General features: G+C 41.5%; 1 protein-coding gene across 1 annotated transcript in view; it reads right to left on the bottom strand.

Annotated features, from left to right (window-relative positions):
* The window catches only part of CACNA2D3 (calcium voltage-gated channel auxiliary subunit alpha2delta 3), an 857,341-nt gene that overhangs the window by 135,855 nt on the left and 712,720 nt on the right, over positions 1–8,766 (bottom strand). The window lies entirely within an intron of this gene.

Below are 8,766 nucleotides of genomic sequence, written 5' to 3'. Positions count from 1 at the left end.
CTAGTCAGCATTCCCGGGAGCTTTATGGTCCACTGGAAAACTGCCCAATTTTGAGTGCCTGGGAAGAAGCTGGCTATCTTACCCAAGGGGCACTGAATGCCTCTATAATTCAAATTCATGTGAGATCAGTGATACTTTTAGATGTTCTGCATGTTATATATTTAATGGGAGAGTCTGTTGGTTGGGAATTGCATAGCTTGCCACAAGAGTCAGATTATATTTAATTTTCTAAATCAGAAAACCATTTGGGGCTTTCGAGGCCACAGAGGAAGAGGAGGGTTCCATGTCTGGATAATGGGACTCAGGCTCAGGGTCTGGGGAAGTTTTCTGATGCAAGGGTAAATAACATATAAACAAACACTAAGAGGATGGGGAGCTGGAATCCAGGGCACATGTTACCAGAAGGCTGTATCCACCAGGCGATTGGAACCTTCCATTTATAACTCTTACAGCAGGAACAAATTTAGGGTGGGCTGAGAGCAAGATAATGGCTTGTGTGTATCTGTATCTACATACATAGTGCACTGAGCGCACAGACTTGTACAACCACACCCACACATAAACATACTCGGAGCAATCAGTTTACCCACTAATGAAATGCAGCCGTGGCAGGGTGGAAGCCAGCAGCTGTTGACCACCACCCAGATTGTCTACTCAACACTCTGGGGTAGGAAGTAGGAAGGAAGTCTGGGGAGAGTGGAAATCATCAAGAGACTCAAGTTAGGTGGCAGCAGCCATCCTGAATATTGTTTGGGCCGAGGTTTAAAAAAATCAGGTGTGGCCTGCTTTACTCCATGGACACAGTCCTGAAGAGTTGCATGCAAAGTGAATTTTTGTAAATTAAATCATCATTTTAATGCAGTAGGGGAGCTCGCTATTTAAAGGAACCTTTCATGGAATCTTTCTGTAATGGCAATAATTGGCTCCAGATTTATGTATTTTGTAAATTTGCATTTTCTCATGTTAGGTTTTCTTAAAATGTCATCTACCTGCTCTCTCTCATGAATCCATATCTCACACTTAGAGTCACCTGTTAGTATTAAAATCATTTTACAGAGAGGAGTTAAGGACATGTCAAAAGCAGAGAATGGCAAATATAGGGTCAGCTGTCCCTCCAGAGGCCTTGACAGACATCGCTAATCAATCCCAGCACTCCTCCCAGCTGAGCCTTGATGCAACACAGATGCCTTCTTAAGACAGCACTGTAGGCAACCAGAACTAATCAATTGGAATTGGTTCAAAGGATAAAACACATTTGCCATTCAGGGCACTGGCTCTACATTCACTCCTTCAGGCCATGTAAAACTCAGTTTGGATCCTAAATTAGTAGTCCATTCCCTAACCTGGAATGTGAATGGGAGGTCCACACAGGCAGGAGTTATTTTCTCCCTGTCTGATGCAGCCAGAGCCTTGGCCAATAGTATAAAGAGGCCAAGGGAAATACGGATGAACCTACCACAGCCCACCTTGCAGGACATACACCTATGCACCCCTAATCATCACAGAGGCCATCTACACCTGCCCACAGAGACTCACAACTAGTGTGGGCCCCACATACCACAAGCTAAAGATGGACCATCTTCTTAGAGCAGCAATTTTGCTAAATGATTTTCTGGGGGCAGCGGGGGGGGGGGATATCAAAGTATCAACTTTGATGTTAATTTTTTTCTGAATGTTAAAATAAACCTTGATATGTTGAAAGTAGATTGAAAACTCATCGTGGATTTTAAGATCAAAAACAGACCCCAGAGAAAGCTGGCTGTTCCAACAACTCCATCCCAAGCCCTGGGGCCTCTTTTCTGCTCTGCCTTGGGAGGCACTTCAGTGGGCAAGGCTAAGCATCCAGTCTAAGGACACAGTGGTTATTTCCAGGTGAAAAAACTCATTCTTGCCCTTGTCCTGGGCTGTAAGTCCTTGGCCAAGAAGGCAACACAAGAAAGGAAATTTAGAAGATCTTTTCATATGTCGTCCGAATTTCACCAAACCTTTCCAGAGCTTGCACTAGGTACCAGGCACGGTGAGAGGTATTTTTGTGAGCATCGGTCATGTAATCCTGGCAACCAGCTCCGAGATACTTGAACAAGTGTTACAAAAGCTGGGTGGTACCCAGGCCAATAACACGTGCTTCCTCTCACCACTGTGACTTAAGATCGCGAGTGCACAGTGTTCTGCCGGAGGTTTGGTGACACTGCAGGTCAACCCCGATCCCCCACCCACAGTAGTTACATGAGAGAGCTTCCAATATGCCGCAGAAAACCCTGAATGTGGCTAGAATCCTCACTCATCAACACCCACGTCCTACTAGATTTCTAAGTACAGACGATAACTCAGGCAAACAGATTCCTGTTTTATGAATAGTCTTTAAGGCAAATGATTAAAACAATGCCTATGTATATTCAGATTTCGATCTTTTGCCTACAGTCACCACAAACAGCAGTTGGCAATGAAAATAATTACTTACCCTGAAATGTCAACAGCCTCTCAGCACAGAAAAATATAAATCAAATTGTTTAGATTAACAAATGCAGAGTTATCACTTGCTAATATGAGAAATGAAATGTTTCAACTACAAAAAACATCGCAGATGAAAGACCCAATTTGCAGGGTATTCTGTGAGAACCACAAATTATCTTTCACAATGACTACAGCTCATGAGGGGTAATTTGAAAACGCCTCATAGATTATTTTCAGCTGCTTATTGCTGCTGTCATATTCATAAATCCCCCTATACAAATGCCCTTCTATCATAGAGCCTTGATAAAGGCACGTTGTGGACAAAATTCATGCATGGTATGGATGGATTCTGAGAAAACCGTCTAAAATATTGTTTTTCATCATACTGAGTGGAACAGTATGACTACAGACTGGTGATTTTGGTCTTGCCTGAGATCACAAATTTACAATAGCAGGACCCAACGGATGCTATAGCTGTCTGAAGTGAGGCATATAAAAAGGAAGTATAAAGAATAGACCCTGCCTGCAAATAGAAACTGTAGAGAGAGAAGACCTCGTGGGAAACTGATACCTGAAAAGCGTTTACAATTAAGGCAAATACCCCTGACTTGCAGGGAGAATGTTGTGCTTACGATGGATAAACTGCCCAATGGACAACTGGGTGTTTTATTCTTCCTCACAAAATTCCAAGACTGAAAAGTGATTCACATGATTTCCTCCTGAAGATTCATAAAAGTCCAGTCCCATTACCCGAGTTAACCAAGTTACCCCAGAAATAAGACACTCTTGTCTTAGATCCTAAATATCAAAGGAAGTAGATAAATCAATTTCTAAAATAATCTATGTGTAGTACACATTAATATAACTATGACTGCTAGAAACCTATAACTTTTAACTGGAAATCAGGAAATAACTCTTTCTGGTTTGGTTAAACCCACTAGTGTATCCATTGCTAAATGTTAATGGACAGAAACCTACCAGCAAATGATGTTCCAAACCCTACATTGCATCACTGGGATGTGGTTTATATGCATAACTTTAGGGAACTGTCAAGAGAGGGTGCATGCTCATGAGCAGGGAAGGGGCAGAGGGAGAGGGAGAGTGAGAATCCCAGGCAAGCTTGCTTGCTTGCTTGCTTGCTTGCTTGCTTTCTTTCTTTCTTTCTTTCTTTCTTTCTGAATTCTTTCTTTCTTTCTTTCTTATTGCTCTAATTGCAATGAAGTCTCAAAGAAACTCTATTTCCATTTGGAGAAGCGGCTTAATTGTCTACCACTCTCCTTTCAGATTCTTAACTTTTCACTCCACTGGTAGTAAATATCCATTTATTATCAGGATGTCACCAATTACAAAGGCCCATCCAGAAGACCCAGAAAAGGAACTAGAAGATTGGGAGTTGAGACAATCCCTAGAGAACATTTAGTTTAGACCTGACAAATTTGGGATAGCTGTGACCAGCCTCCCTACCCATGTTAAGCATTGAGAATAGATCACGGGAAATTCATCTCCTGAGCCCAGCCACTGCCTCAGAATCCTTTTAAATCTGTATTTTCAGTCCCCAGTACTGATTACCTAGAGTTAACAATAAAGATTAAACCTGTTTTCTACCCTGATATAGTTCTGTGTCCTTAGTTTACAAATGGGAACTAGAGGCATGGAAAAGGAATGGGACTTTTCCAAAGTCACACAGATAATTAATTATTGGCTTGACAAATGCAGGTGCAGGAGCATGGGGTTAACATGGATTATACAACCAAACCCCCATTATTCTTCATGCATTCTGTGTGAACCACAATATCAATATGAACTGATATCAAATATCAGTGTGAACCACAATAACAGACTATGGCATTATGATATTAATTATAGTCCTGCACTCAACCTTTATTGAGCACCCAATTTGTGCCAGTTGTTTCCCAAGTGTAATGCTTTCATTTTCTCTAAGCCTCATATTGACCAAAACATGTAGTCATTTGGGGCGCCTGGGTGGCTCAGTCAGTTGAGCATCTGACTTAGGTTCAGGTCATGATCTCATGGTTCGTGAGTTTGAGCCCTGCATTGAGATCTCTGCTCTCTCTCAGTGCAGAGCCTACTTTGGAGCCTCTGTTTCCCCCTCTCTCTGTAACTTCTCTCTCTCTCTCTCTCTCTCTCTCTCTCTGTCTCTCTCAAAAATAAATAAACTTAAAAAATGTGGACATTTTACTGCTACATTACAGATAAACAAACAAAATCACTGGATTTGGATTATTTGTTCAAGTTCACACCATTAGTAAGTAGTGGAGCAGGAATTTGGATGCAGGATCTGGACACTTTCTGGGATGTGACTGGTTTGAAGAAGTCACAGTTGAGATGCTTTCCTGGCACTGCTAGCACTGACCTTAAAATATGGCAGAGAAAAGAAACCGATCCACTGGCCAGTATGTCACTGCCAGAACTCTGGTCTCACCAAGACCCAGTAAATCAGATGAAAAGGCCGAGGAAAATGAAGGTCCTTATATCACCCATGACTCTGCTGAGCTGGAAAAGATGTTCTTAGAATGGGAATGTAGAAATTCAGCCACACTCTCTCGCAGCTACTTGAGAAAATGATGAAATTAGACGCTGCCTAATAAGAAGTGTTGCCCATTGAAATACTCATGAATACAAAGTTGAAAAAAGGCTATGAGGATCTAGAAACTGAGAATACAGGTCAATGAGATCCAAGCCTCCAGGAGGGATGCCCAACATCCAAAGCAGAGATATGGCCCATCAGATAGATGAGTGGGATGCAAAGGAAGACAGTCTATGTACCACCTATCCTTATTCTGGTATCTTTCCTCTGAGACATGGACTTCACAAACCAGACAGAAACCACTTCCTCCCATATAAGATGTCTGAGAACATTTAAGTCCTACAACACCTGCCATTAAGACCTTGCTGTCTTCCTCCACTACAGATGAAGAATCTCAACAGTGTAGCATATAATAGGATGATAAAATGAAGAGAGTACAATAAGATAAGCACAATGTAGGGGCTATAGCTTTTATCTATTGTTTCTTACAAGGAATGAAAACTACAGATGACTTTGGTTTACCTAAGTAGTCAGATCACCAGGCAGTAGGACATGGCGTCTCTCACTGGTCCTGCAATGCCACTCTAGATGGAGGACACCTGGACACTGGACATTTGTTTAGGGGCTGTGCCTATCAACTAGCCTTCTATCTTAGTCTCCAAGGTGTGATCTGAAGTCAACAATAGGGACCCCTAAGGGGAAGTCATTCACTCTATCCATCAGCAAACATCCCACATTTAGAAAAAAAAAAATTTTATATGTTTATTCATTCTTGGGAGAGAGAGACAGAGTGTGAGCCTAGAAGGGGAAGAGAGAGAGGGAGACACAGAATCTGAAGCAGACTCCAGGCTCCAAGCTGTCAGCATAGAGCCCGATGCAGGGCTTGAACTCACAAACCGTGAGATCATGACCTGAGCCAAAGTTGGATGCTCAACTGACTGAGCCAACCAGGCATCCCGCAAACATCCCATATTTTAATGGTGATTAAAACTAAGAAAGAAACCTAAACAGAACCTCCTGAAAGATATTTTTAAAAAGGAACAAAGGCAGCATTGCCCACAAGATGCAGAAGAAGCATGAAAGATCTATTTCAAAAAATATCCTAGCACAATTTTTAAAGTTTCTGGTTGGATTTGGTGTACATTATACCCACTCACATTCCATTGGCAACAAGATGTCGTATGGCTAAGTTCAGACTTAAGGAGCACAGAATCATACAGTGTCCAGTAGGATGGCACAGGGAGTGACCTAGCAATAGGCAAGGATATTCAGTCCCCTTATAAGAAAAGAAGGAGGGGCTCTTGGGTGGCTCTGTCGGTTAAGCATCTGACTCTTCATTTCAGCTCAGGTCATGATTTCACAGTTTGTGGGTTCAAGCTCCATGTCGGGTTCCTTGCTGACAGAAGCCTGCTTGGGATTCTTTCTCTCCTCCTCTCTCTCTGCCCCTCCCCTGTCTGTGTGCGCATATGTACTCTCTCTCAAAATAAATAAACTTTTAAAAAAAGAAAGGAGTAAATAATTGCAAACAATCATAAAATAATGACAAATAATAAAATAATAATGGCTAATAATAGTAAATAATAAATGAATAAAATCTTCCATAGTCACCATCAGAGGTACAGAAGAAACATTAGGACATATTGAATCAGTGATATAGAACACTATTACAGGCATATTCACTCCTGGAATTCAAAAGAAAAAATAGAGATGAAAGCACCAGAAGATGATAGAAATGAAGGAGAAATGGTAAAGAACTAAAATATGGATACTTGGTTTTCCCAATAAACAGATTAGAACCTGCCAAACAGAAGGAAAGAAAATCTGAGAAGACATCTTTCCTGAGCTAAAGAAAAACTCCAATTATATAGATTGAGAAGGGCTTCCTATAAGAGAGATCAATGGAAAAAATATTAAAAGCTAGTCTAGCTCATTGCCTGGTACATGAAAGTCTCAATCAGTATAAATTAGAGAAAAAACACATAAACGAAACAAATGGATTCTGGTAAAATTTTCAAACTTTAAAGAAAAAATTAAATATTCCAAAGTCTAGAAACCAAACAAAAAAACGACACTTAACAAGGAACCAGACTGAGCTTGCAATTCTCAGATACACAACCATTTAGGGAGCATGCCATCCATGCATTGTTTTTGAAGAAAAATGACTCAAGACCTACTTTAATTGATCAAGGGATGAATTATAAAAACAAGGGGAAGGGGAAGGGGGAGGAGAAATGTGAGAAGAACTGAAAAATGTGGAGTCCTGCCATTCAAGTGTGAGCAATAAGCACCAAATCAGTTAAAGTCAGGGGTATGTCTGGTTTAGTTAATATGGTTACAAAACAATGCAAAGTCAAATAATCTGATAAATTTCTAAGCACCTTCTGCATGCCAGGCAATTTTCTAAGTATCACAGATGAAGGAGGGAATAAGAGATATAAAGCATATGCCCCATGGAACTTAACATCTCCCAGAAGGAGAAGATAATGACATAAAATCTATGTACATCAAGTGGTGGAGAAGTAGGTATGACGGGCACAGAGTACTGGGGATATGGGAGAGGAAGAGTTTCTGTTTTATACTTGGTGATCACGAAATCCCCTCAGAAAATAGTTGAACAGAAGCCGGAAGGAGAAGATAGAACCAGTGGTGAAGATATCTGGAGGGAAACTGTCCCAGGGAGAAGGCACAGCAGGTCCAAAGGCCCTGACATACGAGCACATTTAATGTGTTTGAAGAACAATGTAAAGGTAATGTGGCCAAGTGAACAAAAGTAGAGGCAGAAGGAGCTGAGGTTAGAGGGTAACGAGGAGTCCAATCATGTAGGACCCTGTGGGTTGTGGCAGCTTTTCAGATGATTCTTGAAGGTACTCATGCCCTTTTTGAACTGCCTCCCCTTGAGGGTGGGCTGGAACCAGTGACTTGTTCTAGCAAAAAGAATATGAGGTACACATCATAGAATATCACTTCCAGGACTAAGTAACAAAAAAACTCTGGCTCCCATTGTGTTCATTCTCTCCTGCTTGTTCTGAGGAAAGTCAACACCTGTGGAGACAGTCACATGGTGAGGATGTCAGGACGGTGGCTGACCAACAACCAGCTGCTAAGCTTCTCATGAGTGACTGCGGAAGCATTTCCTCTGTTTGCTGAGCCTTCAGATAAGACCACAGCCCCAACAACATTTTCGCTGCACCCTCATGAAAGACCCTGGGCCAGTACCTTGACTGCAGCCTTTGTGAGAGACCCTGAGCCTGATGACCCAGTTAAGCTTCACCCAGATCCCTGACTCGTGGAAACTATTAGATAATAAATGTTTGTAGCTGGATTCCATAATGTGGAGGTTATAGGTGGCCTTGAGAAGTGATTCACTGCGGATGAAACTTGTCTGGGGTGGGGTCTGGAGAGAATGAAGGGGGGGGAACATGTGGAAAAATCCTATGGCATAAGAGACCGAGAAATGCATGACACAAAATAATTCAATAACAAAAATAATTTTGGCTTAAAAACCTGACTATACCAGCACAAATCTGGAAGTTGGTAGGAGTAGGCTAGTGAAGCAAAAGCATGGAAAATGACCATAAACTATGGTTTCATTCCAAAATTTTCTTTTTTTGTTTAAAGACAATCATACACTCCCATCGGCCTCACCCTGTTCACATATAATTTGTTCTTAAAGTAGGAATAACAATTAGACACTTATCCTGGTCTCATGTAGAAATTTTCATCCAGAATAGAACCCAGGAGCTCTTGGTGGGTGCAAGTCTCTG

This window comes from Lynx rufus, unplaced genomic scaffold, assembly GCF_022079265.1.
Source record: "Lynx rufus isolate CCGP_SWC_20201006 ecotype Redwood Valley unplaced genomic scaffold, mLynRuf1.p SCAF_4, whole genome shotgun sequence".
NCBI classification, from domain to species: Eukaryota; Metazoa; Chordata; class Mammalia; order Carnivora; family Felidae; genus Lynx; species Lynx rufus.
The sequence above is the reverse complement of the archived record's forward strand: the minus strand, read 5'-3'. Positions and strand labels throughout refer to the sequence as shown.